This window comes from Vombatus ursinus, unplaced genomic scaffold (genome assembly GCF_900497805.2).
Source record: "Vombatus ursinus unplaced genomic scaffold, bare-nosed wombat genome assembly UNPS02006779.1, whole genome shotgun sequence".
Classification (NCBI taxonomy): Eukaryota; Metazoa; Chordata; class Mammalia; order Diprotodontia; family Vombatidae; genus Vombatus; species Vombatus ursinus.
Window position 1 is genome coordinate 16,172,929 of NW_020946557.1, and position 20,970 is coordinate 16,193,898.

The 20,970-nt window shown below is 37.9% G+C and overlaps 1 protein-coding gene across 1 annotated transcript in view; it reads left to right on the plus strand.

The window, feature by feature from the left end:
• The window catches only part of NKAIN2 (sodium/potassium transporting ATPase interacting 2), a 737,246-nt gene that overhangs the window by 712,368 nt on the left and 3,908 nt on the right, over positions 1–20,970 (plus strand). The window lies entirely within an intron of this gene.

The window sequence follows — 20,970 nt, forward strand, 5'->3', positions numbered from 1 at the left end:
ACTGTCCCATCTCTCTTCGTCCCATTCACTTCTAAGTTAAATGAAAAAGTTTTCTGCACTCATCCATCACGTCCTCACCACCCACTCTCTCTTCAAGAAACCAAACTCTTGGAGATTTAAGATTATTTCTATTTCATCTGTTGTGTTTGTATCCCTACTGCCTAGAATGGTTCAAGCACATAGTAAGTGCTTGATAAAGTTTGTTGATTGATTGATTAAATCCTTGCAATCTGGCTTCCATTCCTACCACTGTACTGAGAAGGCTTTTTCCAGTGATCTCCTAAAGTAATGAGCTTTTCTCAGTCCTCTTTCTCCTTGGCTATTAATAGCATTGGATATTGTTGATTAACCCTCCATCTGGATATTCATTTCTCTCTTGGTTTCAGAGACATCACATACTCTTGGATCTTCTCCAAAGTTCTCCCTAACTACTGCTCCGTTGCTTTGCTGGTTGCCTCTTCCCAATAACATAAGATGGATGTTCACCAAGACTCAGTTTATTGCCTTCTTTTTTTCTCTCTTTACACACTCCCATTAGCAATTTTCATTCATAACTATGCTTTTAAATATTACCTCTACACAAATGATTGCCAAATCTACATTTCTTGTTCTGTTCTTTTGGGGTCCAAGATTTCAGAATTTCATAGTGGGAAGAGACTTCAGAAATGACAGTAATCCACGTAATGACAGTCCTAACAAGTGGCCATCCGCCTTTCACTAGGAGCTCTCAAGAAATAGGGAATCCACTACCTCTTGAGGTAATCCCCTCAATTGTTAAGTGATTTCATTGTCAAGGTTTTCCTTGCATCAAGCTTAAACCTCCTCCCCTGGAACTTCCATGCTTTGTTTCACCATTTTATTCTCTTCTAAGATAAACAGCTCAAGTTCCCTCAATTAGTCTTCACATGGAAATGTCTGTAGTTATGCTTCCTAAGGGCACTTTCTTGAGTGATAATGTTGTTCCTATAATGTGGCATTCTGATTGAACACAGTATTCCAGATGAGGTCTGACCAAGGTAGAGTATACAACAGGACCACAACCTCCCTTTTCCTATACATTAATACTCTGTTAATACAGCCTAAGATCATTAGCTACCATATCCCAATGTCAACCCATACTGAGTGTGAAGTCCAATAAAATACCCATACCTTTTTTCAGAAAAAAAAAATGCAGTCAAGACATAGCCCTCCAATCTTGAATTTGTGGCATTGAACCCAAGTATAGGATTTTACATTTAACTCTACTAAGTATTATTACTACTACTAAAGTATTACTTTACTGCTCATAGTAATGCTACTCAGGTTTTATTGTACTAAGTATTAATACTACTAAATTTCATCTTATTAGATGTGGTTCATTCTTCTGGTTTGTCAAGAACTTTTTGGATCCTATCATTGACAAGTAAGCATTCCTTCCCAGCTTTGTGTCCTTTGGAAATTTGATAGATAAGACAGCATATGTTTTTATCCAAATCACTGAAAAACTGTTGAGTAGTATGGGACCAAGGACAAATGGTTTTAGCCCCACATTAGGATCTGTCTTTCATCATTTCATTTCATTACTCCTTGGTTATGTTAATTCAATGAATTATGAATCCAATCTAGTCCTGCAGCCCTTCTCATATTATCCCTTATCTTGCCAAGATCTATAACATTGACTATCACTGTTAGCCAATCCTTCTAGTATCCTGGGATAGAGATTGTTAGGGCTGAGTGTTTTGAACTCATTGAGGACATCCTCTCTTATTTTCTCCTTGTGTCTAGGGTATCCACTCCCAATTAACCATTTTGATCTGTCCTTTCTAGCCTGAGGGTCTTCCTTTTGTTCTAAATATAACTAAAAGATCTCTTTTTTTTTTACTGTGTGTTTTTCATAGCATTCATCACCAGTCAAAACTCATTCTGATCCTGAGTGCTCCTAATGCTATTCTTAGAAGCTCTTGCCCTGTTTTTGTATTTACTTCAGATTTGTACATAGGATAGGTCATCTCCACCTGGATGTCCCATCTCAAACTCAACATGCCAAAAATTAGAATCCTTCAACTTTGCTCTTTCTCCTGAAAACTATTTTCAAAAATTAATTTATTTATTTTTAGTTTTCAAAATTCACTTCCATAAGATTTTGAGTTCTAAATTTTCACCCCCTCCCTCCCCTCCCCTTCCCCAAAATGGCATGCAATCTGATATAGGTTCTACATATCCATTCATACTAAACATATTTTCACATTAGTCAGGTTGTAAAGAAGAATTAGAACCAATGGGAAAAACTATAAGAAAGAAGAGAGAGAGAGAGAGAGAGAGAGAGAGAGAGAGAGAGAGAGAATAGTATGTTTTGATCTGCATTCAGACTCCATAGTTCTTTTTCTGGAAGTGGATAACATTTTCCATTAGGGGTCTTTTGGAGTTGTCTTAGATCCTTGCATTGCTGAGAAGAGCTAAGTCCTGACAACTATTTTAATGATTGGTGTTTCCATGTATTCATTCATTGAACCTCACTCCATTCATTCATTCATTCATTGATCCTCAGCATTATCTTTGACTTTTCCCCCATCTCATTTTTCATAGCCAACTTTTCAGGCTCTAGAATCTAGACCTATAGATTTTACCTTTAAATATCTCTTGCCTCTATCCCCTTTACCCGTAATCACCATTGCTACCATCCAAGCATAGGTCCCCATTTTTACCAAAATGAACTTTATGAGAGCCTCCTAATATATCTCCCTGCCTCTACTCTCTGCACCCTCTGACCTTCCTTCATACCACAGAAAAACTGAGGTTTCTCATGCTTAGATTTTGTTGTGCCATGCCTCTCCTCAAAATCTTCAGTGGTTCCCTATTGCCATCTGAATACAGTTTAAATTCTATATTTATCATTCAAGAACCTTCACATCCTGGTGCCATCTTACCTTTCTAACCTTAACTCATACTACTCTCCAAGTTTCTACTTCTGCCAAACTAGACAACTCACTAGCCCCTGAGCATGACTTGTGCTTTTATTCACAATATTCCCAGTCCTAGAAGGGCCTCCTTTTCCTGTTCTTTGGAATTCTCATTCTTTCATTAAAGTTTTCCAGGAATGAGGCCTTACCCCATCTCTCCAGAAGGCTATGGTCCTCATTCTCTTGTAAATCTCTTATAGACTTATCACATATTAATTTGTCCTAAATTTATATGTATATATATGTATTATATTGCCCTTCCATACTGTAGGCTATAAGGGAAAGAGGTATGAATTTTCAAAATATCATATCACCCCCAGCACCTAACCTTATGCTTTATAGCACTAGGAAACTGCACTATAGAAAGTAGTTTTAAAATATTTGTCAGATTGAAAACTATGAAATGGTATCAAAAATTACCTTAAGCTCTGGCTTCAGATCATTGCAGAGACTGTTTTATGAGATTCATACCCTATGTTTCTTTCGATTTCTAATGTTCTTCACTTACATGTTACAATGTTCAAATCATAACAATATCCATCCACATCAAGATCCATTCTCAGGCTCACACATTAGAGGTAAAGGTTTAATAACATTTAGAAATAGAAAGGACCTCAGAGATCAAAATAGTTAAAACCCACTTAGAGAAACCTTACCAAGATTTTCTACTGGAATGGAAAAATCATTCCCTAACCCTTCTAGTCATGTCAGGTGAAAAGTTTGTTGTATCCTATTGATTAGAAATGAATAAATGAAGTATGATATTTGATTTTCTTCCTCCTTACTCTACTTAGTACTAGCCTACTAGAGAAGGATTTACTTTGAGATATCAGAGTAAGGAGTTACTTTGTTTAATGATTTGAAAGTGAGGAGATAAAAGAATAATTCATTCTTCACCCTAGAGATCTCATGGACTAGTGCGTAGAATAGTAGACTTGGGGGCAGGATGACCTAAGCTCAAATACTGCATTTGATAGTTACTAACTGTGTAAACATGGCACAATCTCACTGAACCTCAGTTTCCTCATCTGTAAAATTGGGTGGGATGGACAAAATCCTCTAACGTCCCTTCCAGCTATAAATATGATATATGATACATGATCTGGTTTTAAGATCATGGAGGATAAACGGGGAAAGTGAAGGGAATTAAAAAAAGTATATATCTCTTCACATCTGTATTGTCAGTTCATTATATGTAATATATAAATATACGGACATAAGTGTGAATGTACATATGTACATAAATGTTTACTATATATACATATATATAGCGTGTGCTCATTGTCAGTCATTTTTCAGTCATGTCTGACACTGTGACCTCATTTTTAAAATTATGTTACTTTACTGTATGGGGAGTGTTTTAAATTCCCTGTAGAATCTCAGCTGGAAAGAATTTCTAGGAATATATTTAAAGCCTAGATTTGTAACAGGTTTGGTTTCTATGCTTTAAAATTTGTATTCCTTAACTTAATTGATGACAGCATTTTCTTTGCTTATTTGGGTAGCATAGATATATCAAGGGTTATAAAGGAAAGGGGGTTCAAAGAAGTTTGATAATTGCTGAATTTAAGGCCATCTCATCTATGGAGAATACCTTTGAACCAAATTTCAAAATTATTCATTTAACTGAATATAGAGGTTGATGTGAGCAGGCTCCACAACAGCCCTGGCTCTATTCTGGAATAAATTCCTTCTTAACCCATTTGTCTTTCCAACATAATCAAATATTTCTTTCCATATGCGTACAGGAACTCTATATTCTCTTTCAATATCCTGAATAGTTATGGTGGGAGGTTAAAAGATTATAAATACAAATTTGATCAATTTTTCATTAATGGAGGGAAATTGGTCAAAAAGCATACTAGGAAAGAAGAAAAGGCACAAGCTGACCACTTTAGGTAAGAGTAAAAGCTCCAAGTCAAACATGCATTGTTTGTGAATAATGGAAAGGTGACTATTTTAATCTTTACCTAGTATTTAGCATCCATGTGGAAACTCAGGTCCTACATTTAAAAAATTCAAGTCAACAAGAATTCGTTCATTTTTAAAGTATGTTACGTGCCAGTCACTTGTGCTAGGTGCATGGGATATAGGGACAAGAATAAATCAGCCTCTACCCTCAAGGGACTTTTTATATCAAGGGTAAGAGCTAGCTTTTATAGATATGAATTAAATTGGCAAATAAATACTTAAAAGGACAGACTAAGCTTTGGATTTAACATACTACTTTCCCAGTGGCAACAAGTGCAGGAAGGGACGGTCTACTAACAACTAGAGATTCCCCTATATGAGACCTCAAAATGTTCCATTGTCTGAGACAGGCAAAGGCTGTCAAGGAATTCTAGGTGGCTTTTTTCCTCTCTACCCACCATTCCATCTCTCCACTCAAAATGAAAGCCTACAGTCTCCTCCCTCCAACTATTTTTCACCAGTGGAAGAAAATTCCACTCCAAGGAGTTGCCCACACTTAGGAAATTACAGGCCTAGACTTTTTCCATCCTCCCCCAAATCATGAGTTACCAATCTTTTTTTTATAATATCTTGCTATATTTGATACTTAAATCCTAAAATAATGTTCTTCGGCCTCAAAGTGGGCATCTTTTTCTAAGTAGTTACTACCTTTTCTATAAAACAACAACAAAGATTCAATGTATTTTTTTAATGTTATCAAATACTCAGTGTAGGAAAGGCTCCAGAATGTCATTAATAAAACCAATACCTTCAAGGGACTTCTAGAATGAAAATAATATTGAAAATGGACTTTAAATACTTAACTGGCAACTGCACACATGCATACAAACACCTATTCATCTATTCTACCCTTTTTAAGACCAACTGGTCTTGGGATGAATAATGCAGTCAATGTATAAAATAGCAGATCTAATCTCACTAGGGTAAAGAGAATCATGGGAAATCATTTAATTCACTGTAACTAATCATTCCCTATCACTTTTATTTCCCTTTCCTTTTGAAGACTACTGGCAAGCATGTAAATTTATTAAATGCTTTTGCCTTTCTCCAATTTACTAAGGTCATTATGAGGTTAGATACTGTTCTCTGGATGCGGGTCACCTACTGTCCCATTTGCTAGATGGCACCTACAAAGTAAATGAGCATTCCTTCTTACTAATCTTCACATTCCTTCCTTCCAACTCCAAGTATAGCTGCATTGGCCCCAAAGTGCTTTTTGTACAAAAGAGACTGAGTCATCTTAGGTGGTAAGTTGTAAGGGAGAATTGTGAAGGTTCAAGAGCTAGTTAATGATGTGAGAATTTGCCTTTTTGCTTTCGAGGGACCAAACCATTTTTGAAGTCTTGTATTTTGATAGTGATTGCTTTAAGTCTTCTAAGACTCTACTAAAACAACATATTTACATTGTTGCAGCTGATATCTTCTATATGTTTTGTCTCCCCTAATTAGAATTTGAGGTCCTTAAGAGCAGGAACTGACTAGTTTTTATTAGAACTTAGTACATTGCTTTGAATAGAACAAGTGCTTAATATATTTTTTTCCATTCATTTATTCATTCAGTGCACATATTTGCCCTCCAAATTAAACTAAACCAAATCAAAATTTTTAATTTCCATGCCCATCAACTTAAATTTTGGCACACTATTGAATGGCATATTATTAGAGAATATCCTCACCTTCTAAGTCACATTGACACTGCTTGATAAAATGTTTATTTCTCTCCCTTCAGCCAGTGCTTATAACTAAGATTCAATAAATCAGACGTCATACAGACCTTAGGATAAAAAAAAAGCTTAACAAAGTCTAAAAATACTAGTCTGGATATATGGTCAGATTCTGCAGAAGATGCCCATATAGAGTTTCATATCACAGTTGTGCAAATTTCTGTGATTGGCAAAGGTGTTTTCTATCTGTAAGATACACAAAATTCTTAACCCAAAAGTTCTGTCTACCCTTCATTTATTTTCGGACTGCAATTAACTGATGCCCTCTTGTGGTCTTTAAGGAGAAAACTCACTAAACTCACTATCATTCAATCAAGAATTTATTAAGCCTTTAGAATGTGTCTAGTACTATACTAAGTGCTGAGGGTGAAAGGGAAAAGCCAAAATAATTCCATCTGTCAAAGGGCTTACGTTCTAATGGGGGAGGAGGAATGTACACATGTAAGTACAGACAAAATATATAAAATGTAAATACAAGGTAATCTTAATGGGGAAGGCTGGGAGAAGGAAGGGAGGATAGCTAGGAAAGGTCCCCAACAACAATAAAAATAAAGGTTACATTCCAGCTAAATCTCAAAGGAAGCCAGGGATTTTAAGAGGCAGAGGTAAAGCGGGAGAACATTCCAAACATGAAAGATAGCCAGGGCAAAGGTAAAGAAATGGGACAAGGAGCATTATGTATGAGAAACAGCAAATAAACGAGTATTACAACAATAGAGAGTATGTGCAGGGAACTAATGTGTAAGAAGACTGAAACAATAGGAAAGGGCTTGCTTGTAAAAATCATTTAATGACCAAAAGAGGAATTTATATTTAATCTGGAGGCAACAGAGAGCTATTGAAGGTTTTGGAAGGGGTGTTATTTTTGTTTGTTGGTGATGGTGGTTGGTGGTTGTGGTGGTTGTGGCTGTTATGGTGGTGGTAGTGGTGGTGGTTGTTTGTGGGAGAAGGATATAACATGGTGAGATTTATTGTTGTTTTGTCCAACTTTTTGTGACCCCATTTTGAGGTTTTCGTGGCAAAGATCCTGGAGTGGTTTGCCATTTCCTTTTCCAGTTCATTATACAGATGAGGAAACTGAGGCAAACAGGGTTAAGCAACTTTTCCAGGAACACACAGCCAGTAAGTGTCTAAGGCCAGAAGTAAACTCAGGTTCTTCTGACTCCAGGGGGCCACTCTAACCACTGTACTGGTGACCTAGCTGCCTACTGGTGACACTTGTGCCTTATGGGGAAAACATCCCTGTGGCAGCTGTATGGTAGATGGATTAGAACAGCAACAGACTTGAGACACAAAGACCACCTAGGAGGCTATAGCAATCATTTAGGCAAGCCATGATGAGGGTCAAAAAAGCAGATGTACAAGAGATTGCATGAAGATAGGAATGATGAGATTTGGCAACTGATTGGATATGTGGAATAGTGGGAATAAAGAGTCCAGGATGACACTGAGTTTGGGATTCTGGGTAACTAGAAGGATGGTGGTATTCTCGACAGTGATAGGTGAGTTCAGAAAAGGAGTAAGTTTGGTGAGAGGTGGGATGAAGATGCCTATAGAACATTGATTTGGTGATGTATAATTGGAACTCAGGAGAGAAACTAGGGCTAAATCTGGACATTATCTGCACAGAAATGATAACTGAGCTGATGAGATCACTGTGTGAGAGAAAAAAGATGAGGGCCTAAGGAAAGGCCTGGAGTACCTCCACAGTTAATAGTTGTTCCATGACATGAATCTATAAGAGAGACTGAGGAGCAATCAGACAGGGGATAAAAGAAGCAAGAAAGAAGTGTCAGACTTTGGTGTATATTTTAGGGATGAGACAAGTTATGTCACTTTAAAAATATGTATTGATGTTTTGTTTTCTCATCAAATTCATTTCTAAGTATGCCTTCCCTCCCAAATCACCAAGCCTTCACTTATAACAAAGGTTTTTTTTTTTTAGTTCCAGAAAACCAACCAACACATTAACCATGCCAACCACATGTCCTCTATTCCATACATACAGTGACCTGCTCCCCTACTTCTTCAACAACAGGAAGGAGGCATATTTCTCGTCTCTTCCTTGGGATGAATGTTTAGTTCTGTTCTATTGTTTTTTCTATTTACATTGTTGTCATTTTATATATTTTTTCCTGGTTCTGCTTACTTCACTTCCCATCATTTCATATACATATTCCCATATTTCTCTGAATTCCTTATATTTATGATTTCCTCCAGTGTAATAATGTCACTTCTTTTCAATGTCACTTCTCCATCTCATGGTTCTAATCATGTCTTCATGTCTTTAAATTAATCTGATCTTAAGGCAAAGAAAGACATGAAAAAATGGGAGTGTTTTTTTCTTTCCATTTTTCTATTGCTTTCTGAGAGTGCTGTATGATTGATTTGGCCTTGCTCTTAGATGAAAGAATAAAGGTGACACTATGCAGGACAGAAGCAACCATTATAGAGAGGAGGACGGGGTTACAGTAGATATTTAACCTCCCCCCACCTCCAAAAAAAAAAGGCTAGGTGGCCTGACATAGAAGAGGAAAGCTCTTCCAATTGTATTAACTAACAAGCAGCACTAAAAGTATTGGCATAGACAACCTGATGTCATTAATTAGTTCCAAGCAATCACAATTTTAGGCAAAGTAATGTTAGAAGGGGCAGATAGTGCCATAAGGACAAGGCTATATGGGGAGTAGGCTGGGATTGGACTAAATGACCTTTTAGCTGTAGGTCTTGATGTCTCAATACTGCAATTCTACAAGTCTGCCAAGTGACATCATAACAAGGTTTCATTACAGTTGGAATTTGTTATGCTATAATAAAGATTATATTAGAAAAAGGGATGTTGGTTGAAGCAAAATAATATTGGATGGATGATGGATGGATGGATGGATGGATGGATGGATGGATGGATGGATGGATGGGTGGATGGATGGATGGATGAAAAAGGAAAACACATGCATTGCAGTGGTTAAAATGATTATTGGGTTTTTTTGTTGTTTTTTTGTTTGTTTTTTGTTTTAGGCAGTTGGTGTTAAGTGACTTGCCCAGGGTCACACAGCTAGTAAGTGTCAAGTGTTTGGTCTGAGGCCGGATTTGAACTCAGGTCCTCCTGACTTCAGGGCTGGTGCTCTATCCACTGCACCTCCTAGCTGCCCCCTGAAATGATCATTGGAAAAGCTCCCAATTTGTTATGCCAATATTCAGTATGCCAATATTCGCTATTCAATATTCCACATGCAAATTTTTCAGTTTGTTTCCTCACTGCCTAAAACTTTAGCATGAATTAAAGAGAGCAAGGCAAAGGGGGAAACTGGGAGCTAGGGGATGGTACATGTTTCAGTGTTAGAATGTTGATGTGAACACAAACAGAATAAGTTTGCCAAAATCCCATAGTACCATCTGATTTGTGGCAGAGAATAAGTACATAAACAAAAAAAAAGCAAAAAGCTTATCTGGGAAACTAGATTGTGTCCAAAAGCCCTGAGCTTTTGAGAACCATTGAGATGCCTATGTACTCAAAATCATCCTTTTGACAATTATTTTTCCCCATTCTCACTCAATTTCTCTCTCTATTCTTAAAGGCTTATTGATGCTTTTGTTTCTGCATCACAGTAATTTCTGGGTATGCCCATTGTCTACCATTCACCCACCAAAAGCACCTTCTCTTGTAACAAAGTAAACTAATCAACACAACTATGCTTGTCAGTAGAGTATGTGCAACATTCTACCCTCATACACCCTCACCCTTCCAAAGAAAGCAAGAATTACATTTCCTCATCTCTTCTCTAGGACCAAGATTGGTTATGACAATTATCCAGGGTTCGGCTTCAAGTGTTCTTTTCATTTACATTATTGCAGTCATTGTTCTCACTCCATTTCTTCCAAGTGTTTTTGTAGTGACCTCTAATAGTGATTCATTTAGCAAAGTGATCTTAATTCTCTCCTTAACAGCATGTAGGCTGAGAAATACTGAATCTTAGAAAAGTAGGCCACTACAACTGAGTATTTTGTTGTTGTTCAGTTGTTTTTCAGACATGTCTGACTCTTCATTTAGGATTTTCTTGGCAAAGTCGCTGGAATAGTTTGCCATTTCCATCTTCATCTTATTTTACAGATAAGGAAACTGAGGCAAACAGGGTTAAGTGACTTGCCCAGAGTCACATAGCTAGTAAGTGTCTGAGGCCAGATTTGAACTTGGGAAGATGAGTCTTCCTGACTCCAGGCCTCTTACTCCACCCACTGTGCCACCTAGCTGCCCCAGACTGAATGTCTGAGTATATGACACGTAATTTTGTTCTGAATACTGACTGCCTCCCTCGCCTCTGAGATCCTGCCACTCAGATTTTAGATAGAGATAGACATCTGTAGAGTAATATGTAGTTATACATATAGATATCTGAAAAGTTCTGCCTCAAAGTGAGCAACCGGAGGAGTGCCATTTCAATAAAAAAGTAAGAAGAAAAAAAACATAGTTGACATTTAAGTGGGACTGCTCTATCCAAGCTTATAGGACCTAAACAGACTCAATGAAGCTTTAGTTATGATTGGTTGGCATTGTGTAGCAGAGAGTGAAACAGAAACAAACTTAAAGCTCACAGGAGGTGCAGTTTGTTTAAATAATAGTAAGTAATTAGGCTAAGGACAAAATCAGCAATGGCATTTTATAATTACAATTAATTTAAAGGTTAATTTCCTTTGGTGCTAAAATCTTATTTAAAACATTTACCAGGAAAGGAAATTAGGATGTTACTATCAAGATGCATAGAGTACTTCTGGGAATCCATGCCTATTATCACTAGAAAATTAGGTTAAGCTCAAAGTGGGAATTTCAATTCATTTTAGTATATAATAGATGGCAGTCGGGGCCCTCAGTCAGTGGGGTTGGTTAGGGTAGGGAGTGTAAGATTTGCATTTTCTTTGTTTGCAGGATTAATTGCAAATGTTTCCAACAAAAGGCCCCAGTTTATACATGAACAACCCTGACATGGAAAGAGAATTGGTTATGGATTGCTGCCTTCGTAACTAATGAAGTTAATGTTAAAGGAATTCCCAAGAGCTGAGCTGAGGCATGAAGCACGCCCAATCATGCACATAAACACAACTGAATGACATCAGTTGGGGAAGGGGGGGAGGGGAAAGGAAGGTGTGCCAGGTAGCACTGTGTGTGACTCCCTCTGTACCCCCCCTTCATTTCTAGTCCCCTTTATTCTCATCACTCTGTATCTCTGTTGGGAACTGTCATGCTTAAAGGTTCCAAATGCCTAAATAACATACACCGATGCTTGAAGAAAATAATATTCTGTTTCAGCAGCTCATCTCTATGGGACCTTGTTTAGTAAAATCAATGCATACTAGTAGTAGCCAGGGGAAGAACTTTCTACTTTACATTCATCTGATTTCCATTTATCACCATTGCTGAGTTTTCTTAAATGAAACATTTTTTAAACAAGTGTCTTTAAATATTTTATTGGTGCCATTGATGTGGAAACTCATCACGGAAGCATAAAATAGCATGGATTTATGGAGCTAAAAGGCAACTTACTGATCAGCTAAGACAAACCCTTTATATTACAGGTGAAGAAACTGAGGCACATAGAGGTCAATTAACTCGTCCAAAGTACAATAATACTTAGTAGCCAAACCAGGAACAGGATGCCATTCAACTCATTATCAGTCCAGTAGTTCACCCCAAAACTGTCTACCCCAATAGAATAAAAATAAAATATACTGGGGCCATGGAGACCTTTACAGCAGTAGATGTGTCCCTTTTCAAGAATACCAAATTTTGCAACCAAACTTACACCACCCATAAATGAATTTTCGCTTTGCCTTAGTTGTTTTCACTAAACACAATAGTAAACTCCTCTACCCTTTCACAAATTAGCTACAAAAATGTTGTAGTAACCACTGGGCATATTGGCTTATAAAGCTACTACCTGCACTTGAAGAAAGATATTTAATTCATGCCCAAAATCATATGCTTTGCATATTTAAAGAGAAATAAACAATGTAAGGATATAATTCTTGCCCCAAATCACATGGCAAACAATATTCATGTACTACATAAATGTTTATGGTATTCATGTTTCATGCTTGCATTTCTCTAAACATTTATATGGGAATGGGATAGCCAATCTTAATTTAGACTGATACATTTAAGTGCACTGTGCACTCTGAACATCTCTTGGGATGTTGGTTGACAGAACATATTCATGGCTAACTTAACTAGCTGGCTAGAACATGTCACAACAGCTCCCTCACTTTCACCTGAATGGCATTGTCACATCTAATTGAAGGCAATTTCACTCGAGAGAGCAGAGCACAGCCGAGAGGATTTTTAAACCACTCAGATGGTAGAGTATGAAGAGTCAACCCAGATGCTTGACCCTTTGAAGGTGAAGTTTTTCCTTTTATGTGTTAGTTGTCTTAATAGAGTTTGTATGATTTCCTACATTCATATATAAGTGTTGAAACTCTTTTTGTGAGTGAGCTATAGTTGATAGGATTCTGAATTTGAATTCAATAAGAACCTAGTTCAAAACCCACCTCTGCCTCTTACTAGGGTGTATTATTGTAGGCAAATCACTTAATCTCTCTAAGCCTCAATTTCACTACCTGGGTATAATAATACTTGTAGTACCTTTCTCATGGGATTATCATGGTCTGAAGGTTCAGGGTAGTACCTCTCACTAATGTGTCCTGGCTCCAAACTAATGCGTCCTGGCTCCAAAGTAATGCATGTCTATATGAAGGAGAGTCCAAATCCTCTCCCGTTCTCTGGTTCGTTATGCTGCCCCCCTGTCTGTCTCTATCTGCCTCTCTGCCTCAGTCTCTAACACACACACACACACACACACACACACACACACACACACACACACACGAGTACTGCACTGCCATAAAGATTAACAACAGGTGCATACAGAAGATGACTATTGGGTAAGGAGGATTGAGGATTTCAGCCAGTTTTATACTAGCTTCAGTGCCAGGATATCCCAGTCAGTCAAGCCCACCCATCCTTGTGAAAGACCCAGACGTATACAATGTGCAACAGAGACGGAAGTGAACAAAAGGTGAGGCTCTCCAAGCTTGTGGTAGCTTGGTTATGGCAGCCTCATCTCACTCCTTATTTTGATCTATAGTGCTAGCTATTTTACATCCAGGGAACAAAGGCACGTGCTAATTTTGGTGTCTCTGTTCCCTCCCTGTATCTTTGTGTGCTCTCCAGGTGGGCCCTATGCTACTTTGTAACCACAACTCAGAGTATCTCTAAAAGAGGTTCAGAGCAGTTTTGCCATGTCCTATATACTTAGCCTGAAAGCCACTTATCTGATCCTCTAAGACACTGGTTTTCAAACTTTTTTTTTACATTGGAGACCCCTCCCCCCAAAGAGCTTTTGTATATATGGGTTATATCTGTCAATATTTACCACAGTGGAAATTAAAACATCTTAGTACTATTATGAAAATTGTTTGAACCTCACTGGCATTGTTCAGTTGTTTTTCAATCACGTCCAACTCTTTGTGGCCCCATTTGGGGTTTTCTTGGCAAAGATACTGGAGTGGTTTGCCATTTTTCCTTCTCCACCTCATTTTATAGATGAGGAAACTGAGGCAAACAGGGTTAAGTGACCTGCCAAGAGTCACATAGCTAGTAAGTGTCTGAGGTTGGATTTGAACTCGGATCTTCCTGACTCCAGACCTGTCACTCCATCCACTGTGCCACCTAGCTGCCCCTAGACTTCACAGACTACCCAAAAGAGGCTCAGGGACTATGAAAGGACCTATTGCTCTATACTAAGACTATTCCTCCACCAAAAGGAAAGATTCCGCAATGGTTAGCAATTTTATGACACTAAGCACCTCTGCTTTCGCCTGTTTTCATTGGTTAATACATTTATGTTATATAAAATTCATCATTTCTATAGGCCTCCATGCATATAAACTACAAGGTCCTTAAAGGTATCTTACTACATTTTTGTATCCCCAGGACCTTGCAAATAGTAAGCAGTTAATAAATGCTTGTTGAATGAATGAATGAATGCACATACAAAGTGTTTTGAGGTCTTGCTTCATCCTTAAACTTGCAATGTAAAAAAAAAAAAGTACTGGTACCATTGCAAAGTTATTTCCAAGTGCTTTTCAATAATAGAGTATTTAGTTTTAAGAGTTTAACTTAAGCATAATATCCAGAATGAGCGAGCTGAAAATTCCACCATACACTGGTCAGACCACATCTTGAGTATCTTGCTTGTTATAGGCACCATATTTTAAGAAGAATATTGGTAAACTGGAATGTGTCCAAGATGGGGAGGCGACTGGAGATATATACTATACATAGTATAAGAGGATCAGTGGAAGGAAGTAGCTATTTAGTCTGTGTAAGAGAAGACTTAAAACAGGATATGATATCTGTCTTCAGGTATACTAATATATGTCACTTTGAAGAAAGGTTGGACTCATTTTACTTAGCCCCAGAAGGCTGAACTAGTATTATCAAGTGAATGCTACAGAGAGGCAGCTGCAGGCATAATCACAAATGTGTGGGCTACACATGGCAGCACACCTATGGCCACAATGTAAGGGGCGGGGGGGGGGGGGGGCCTTCCTTACAATTAGAGTGATCCAGCAGTGAAGTAGATTGCCTCTGGAGGTCCCCAACCTCACCCCTCACTTGAAAAGCTAACTGAGTACTTCTTAGGACTGTTGTAGGGGAGAATTCTGGATTGTCAATAAGTTGCTGCCTACTTACACTCACTATAGTCTTTCCATTACCTTTCAAGTCATCTAGGGTAGGAATTGTTTTGTTCTTATCTTCGTATTCATAATGCCTTACCAATAGTACGCTCTTACTAAATGTTTGTTGAATGAAATAGACTTTAATTATATTTGATTACATGAGTCAGTCCAGGAACATTTGTTAAGCATTTACTATATGCCAGGCATTGTGCTATGAACTGGGGATGAAAGAAAGGCAAAAATAAACAAGCATAGTACGGGCTACCAATGAATGGGAAGATGACAGGTGCATACAAAATGTATGTGGAGTAGATTCTGATCATCAAAGAAGGCAAGGTATTAGCTGCTGGGGGAACCAGAAAAGAATTCCTAGAGAAGGTGAGATTTGAGATTTGATTGCTTCAATTGTGAAGGAAGCCAGGGGAACTAAGATACTGTTATGAAAGAGCAGAGTACTTCAGGCATGGAGGACAGTTAGCATCCAGACATGGAGAGAGGAGATGGAGTGTTGTGTTTGAGGAATTACAAGAAGGCCAGCATCCTGGTGGAGTAAAGTGAAAGAAGACTGGAAAAGTAGGAAGTATCCAAGTTGTAAAGATCATTAAATGACAAAGTAGGTAGAGCAGTAGATAGAGTGCAGGGCTTGAATTCAGAAAGACTCTTCTTCCTGAGTTCAAATCTATCCTCAGATATTTACTAGCTGTGTAACCCTGGGCAAGTCACTTAACCTGGTTTGCCTCAGTTTCCTTATCTGTAAAATGAGCTGGAAAAGGAATTGGCAAACTCCTCTACTATCTTTGCCAAGAAAACTCCAAATAGGATCATGAAGAGCCAGACATGACTAAAACAATTGAACAACAAAAATGACAAAAGTATTTATATTTGATCCCCAAGATAATAGGAAGGCGCTAGAGCTCCTTGAACAGGCGTCAGTGACATGGTCTCACTTATACTTTAGAAAAGTCACTTTGTCAGCTGAGTGGAGGCTGGATTGGAGAGGGGAGAGACCTGAGGTATCCATTAGAATGCTAATGCAGTAGTCCAGGCAAGAAGTAAAGAGGTCCTGAACTAGGGTGGTGGCTATATGAGTGTATAAGCGGGATGAGTGTGAGGAAGAAATCAACAATGACACTGAGGTCACAAGCCTACTGACTAAGAGGATGGTGTCTCTGGCAGTGGTAGGGAACTCCAGAATAGCTCTAAAATGACAACTGACAGAAATAGAAGAGGCAACTTCCTGTTAAAAGTACAGGTGGTCCAAACTTCTCCTGCCTATATTATAATCTCAAGAATATCAACTCTACCACATTTTACTCCTTCAACTTGGCTCCAGGAACAAATTACCCAGGTAAACTGTAGAATATAATTTTTATGGGATTTTGTGAATTCATCAGTGTATAAAGCTCTCTAATGAAGAAACTCCCTTTACCGAAGTGATTAAAGAATTGTCCTGACATTTATAATCCTCTAGAGTTACATGAGTCATTGAAAGGCTAAATGATTTGCCTTTGGTCACACAGCTAGTATCATTTCAAAACAAGGTGAGACTTGAACTGAGTTCCCCATGACTCTTAAGCAATCTCTTTAACCCCTTCACAATGTTTCCTCTCATAGATTTGTACTGAAATGGAAATACAGACTCTTAGATTTAGAAGACATCTTATAAAACCTCTAATTCAAGCTCTTATCCACAAAGAAGTCTCACAGGTTACTGAACACTACCAAGCAGGTTGGAGGGATATAATAAATGATCATCAGGAATGGATTATAATTGGCCTTGTCAGTAGGAGAAATGCAAATAAATGTCTTAACAAATCTGACCTCAATTATTGATTGGAATCAACCAATCTATAAGCATTTGTGAAGTCCCTATGTGTCAGGTACTGGAGATACAAAGAAAACCCAACTAATTAAGGGAACACAATTCCAAATTGTTTTTTGGGTTTTTCTTTTGTTTGTTTTTTAGGCATTTGGGGTTAAGTGACTTGCCCAGGGTCACACAACTAGTAAGTGTCAAGTGTTTGGTCTGAGGCCAGATTTGAACTCAAGTCCTCCTGACTTCAGGGCCGGTGCTCTATCCACTGTGCCACCCAGCTGCCCCTGCCAAATTGTTTGGTTTTTTTTTTAATTGAAAATAGAAGTTGGAGGAAGGCTTAAAAATAATCCTAGGCAAATTACTGAAAATGTCTATTATTGAGGAAATGCTTTGGTTACCAAAAAGACATTGGCATGTTAGGTATTAATTTTCTTTCTGCTTTGGTATGACGATGAACATAAGGGATTAAGTAAGACTTTGCTCTGGTCAAAGTAAGAGAGAAACTTTTTTTTTCAATCCATAGAACAGTACCCTAGGAAGACCCTAAGAAAATATTTTGATGAATAAGGTTAAAAACTGCAGCATCTGCTCTGATTTGGCTAACGAGTCTCATTTCAGCCAAGTCACGTTTCTACTTCCAGGAAGGTATCTATAGTACAGCACTTTGAGTGACCTTTCAGGCACAGCCAGGATAAAGCACCCAGTGAGAAGGGCTGCGTTTTCTGTGCTTAGAGAAAAATAGCTCTAAGTCCATTGGGAGCTTTTAGCACAGTCTGGATACTTCAAGCTTTGTATAGCCAACTGAATCACTGCCACCATGAAGCTGGTGTAGCAGGGGGCAGGAGAGCACATACAGTTTGGTTCTTTGTGATTTGGCCTAAGGTTGGTTATGCTCTAAATCTCTTTTGTAGAATTGGCAGTAAGGACCCTTGACATCCTCTCCTGTAGGGATAATAGGCATAGGCATTATTTTCATTTACCCACACAAATTCCTTTAATGCCTATAAATCAGGTTCTTCTAAACATGTATGTTCAGGTTTCTGGGGACAGCCATAAAAACCTCCCCTTGTGATCTTTTTCACCTCTGTCTCCAAAAGCATGTATCTTAACTGGTGACTTTTTCATTAACAACAGAGGTATAATTTTAAGTTACTATTCATCACAGCCAACACATATAAAAATATATAGTTTAGGGTTTGCTGAATTCAGTATTCATTATTAAAATGTTTAAATAGAAGGGAAAAGCTCACTACGGGACAGAGTTTTCACAAAAGATATTTATTCAGAAAGCATTTTCTACTACTTGGTAATTTTCTATTTCCACCATACTCGTGCTATTAAGTGATAATAATTAAAATTGATATAGCATTTTACTAATACAAACTAATTAGTTTTCCTAATAACCTCTCTTGGTAGGCAAATATAATTATGCCCACTTTGCAGATAGGAAAATTAAGTCAGACTGTAAATATGACTTGTAACAATTATGGTGTGCAAGGTGATGAGATCCTGGTTCTAGTCTTCACTGTGTGATGTAGGTTAAATCATCTGACCTCTCTGTGTTTTTATTTCCTCATCTGAAGAGTAAGGATAATAATACATATCTTCCCTCTTTCACTGGGTTGTTATAATGATCAAATTATAATGTGAGTTAAAGTATTTACAAAACTGTTAAGACACTATACTCATGAAGGTATTGTCGTTAATGAGACGGTTTCAGTAAAGCAAGAAAAGGTCTGGCACAAGTGTTTTACAAACACTTGATTACACATGGTTCAGTATTAAAAAATTATATAGATACTGTCATTGACTTTTGATATGAGCAAGTTTCTAAAATTAATTGACACTACCTCAACTCATTTCAATAAGGGACCTTTGGAAACATATACTGGTTATGAAATGTAGCTTATGATAAAGAGCAAGCATGCCCCACAGTAGAAGCAATCTAGATCTATGCTGCCTTTTGTTTGCTCGAATATTCACACACCATGCTTAAAAGCAAGGGCAGTCCCTTTTGTCACTGGTAGGGACAGAATCTTGGAAAGATGACATCAAAGTCAGCTAAATCCTTAATCTGCTTTCCACTGGCACTGATGAGGCTCTAAGTGATATAGGGAATGTGCCAAGATGCTGAGATGAAGACTTCATTCCATCCTTTGGAGAAATTTGCATTGAAATCAGAGCCATAAGGGATGAATCTGGGAAAATCACTGCCAAAATGTTCAATTAAAGAAAGGAATGGTTGCTTAAATAAATGCCCCTCCTTAAAATATGGGACACAAAAAGAAATGACTTTAAGAATGTAAGCATTATAAGCCTCTTCAATAAGGCAAGAAAGATGACTGAGGCAAAATGTTGGAGCAGTACACTGCTATTCATCATAGTTAAAAATCCAGGCCAGGGTGATTTTTTGATCAGTCACTACATTATATTGTCACATTACTCTTTCAGAATACAAAGAAGGAGTAGTGGGATGAATGAGTAAATTTTTCTGGGAAGATTATTCCATCTCTACTGGCTCTGCTTGTGAGGTTTGAGGGTGGGGTGGGGGTGGAATGAAAAAGGTTCAGAATAAATCCTAGTACCACTCTGGATTTTGGCTAAATATAGATAAAATAGATTACTGTGAGTTTCTAACCACTTGTCCAAGGTTTGTATACTAAGGTACCCTGACAATGCCAGACATCAAGAAGGAATTCTTGTGAGTTGCTAAGAAAGCAGGAAAAACTGTGGAGGCAGGAAGTCCATAAAGCAAGCAGACTTATCAACAGATACTCATAATCAGAAATAGTTTGAGAAAGGAAATGGATGGGTCATCCTCAGCTGAAAAGTAATGTCAGAGATTTGGCCGTGGTAGCTTTCACACACAGGGGATAAAATGGAGTTAGGGTTAGGGTGGTCCCCTCTCTCCCTGACACTTAGTCAAGAGGACTAGGCATAACCAGGACCTAAAACCAAATCAGACCCACCAAGGCACAGGTTGAGGGATTCTATAGGTTAATGATAAAGGCCCAAAAAGCCCAGGATTGCTAATTAGGCAACCCTAAACTGGATAACAAGGACCCCAAGAGTGAAGGAGTAGGCCATTATGACCACCATGCAGAATGCCTCATAATAAATGGGCCAGAGATCACAATAAAAGGTGGGATGGGGTGGAGGGAGGGGAGAGGTTGTTGGAAATTAGGAGACCAAAAAGCTTGTAGAGGTGGTAGCAAGCAAACTGAGTTATTTTTTAAACACAAAGAGGTAAATTTGACCTTATAGAAATTCCTGGGTTTGTTAGATGAGATATATGACTAGAATATGTCAGTAGAAGAGTACTGTATTCAAAAGTAACAGTTTACATAAAAATGGGTGTTAGAATAGTGTTGTAAATCAAGAAACATTTTTGTGAGAAAAAACACAAGCAGAGTAAAAGAAATATGGTAAAGAACATGTTGATGAGGACCCGTGGAAGGAGAAACTGAAATGCTATTGTACCAAGAATATACAGTTGACTTTGGTCAACTGGGCCTTTAGTATTATTACTATCCTTCTTGGATATTTTGTCCTGTAAATATCTGGGCTTCTGTATTGATTTTCTTTTTCCTGTGTTGGACTTCGTACTCTCTGTGATGCATGGCACCTACTATTATTGTTATGTATGGATTCAGATATATGTGAGCAGTTTCCTCCCTCCCCCTTCAATTTCATAACAAGCTCCTTTCACTCAGGTGTATGTATTGTGTGGATGGACAGATAGATAGATAGATAGATAGATAGATAGATAGATAGATAGATAGAT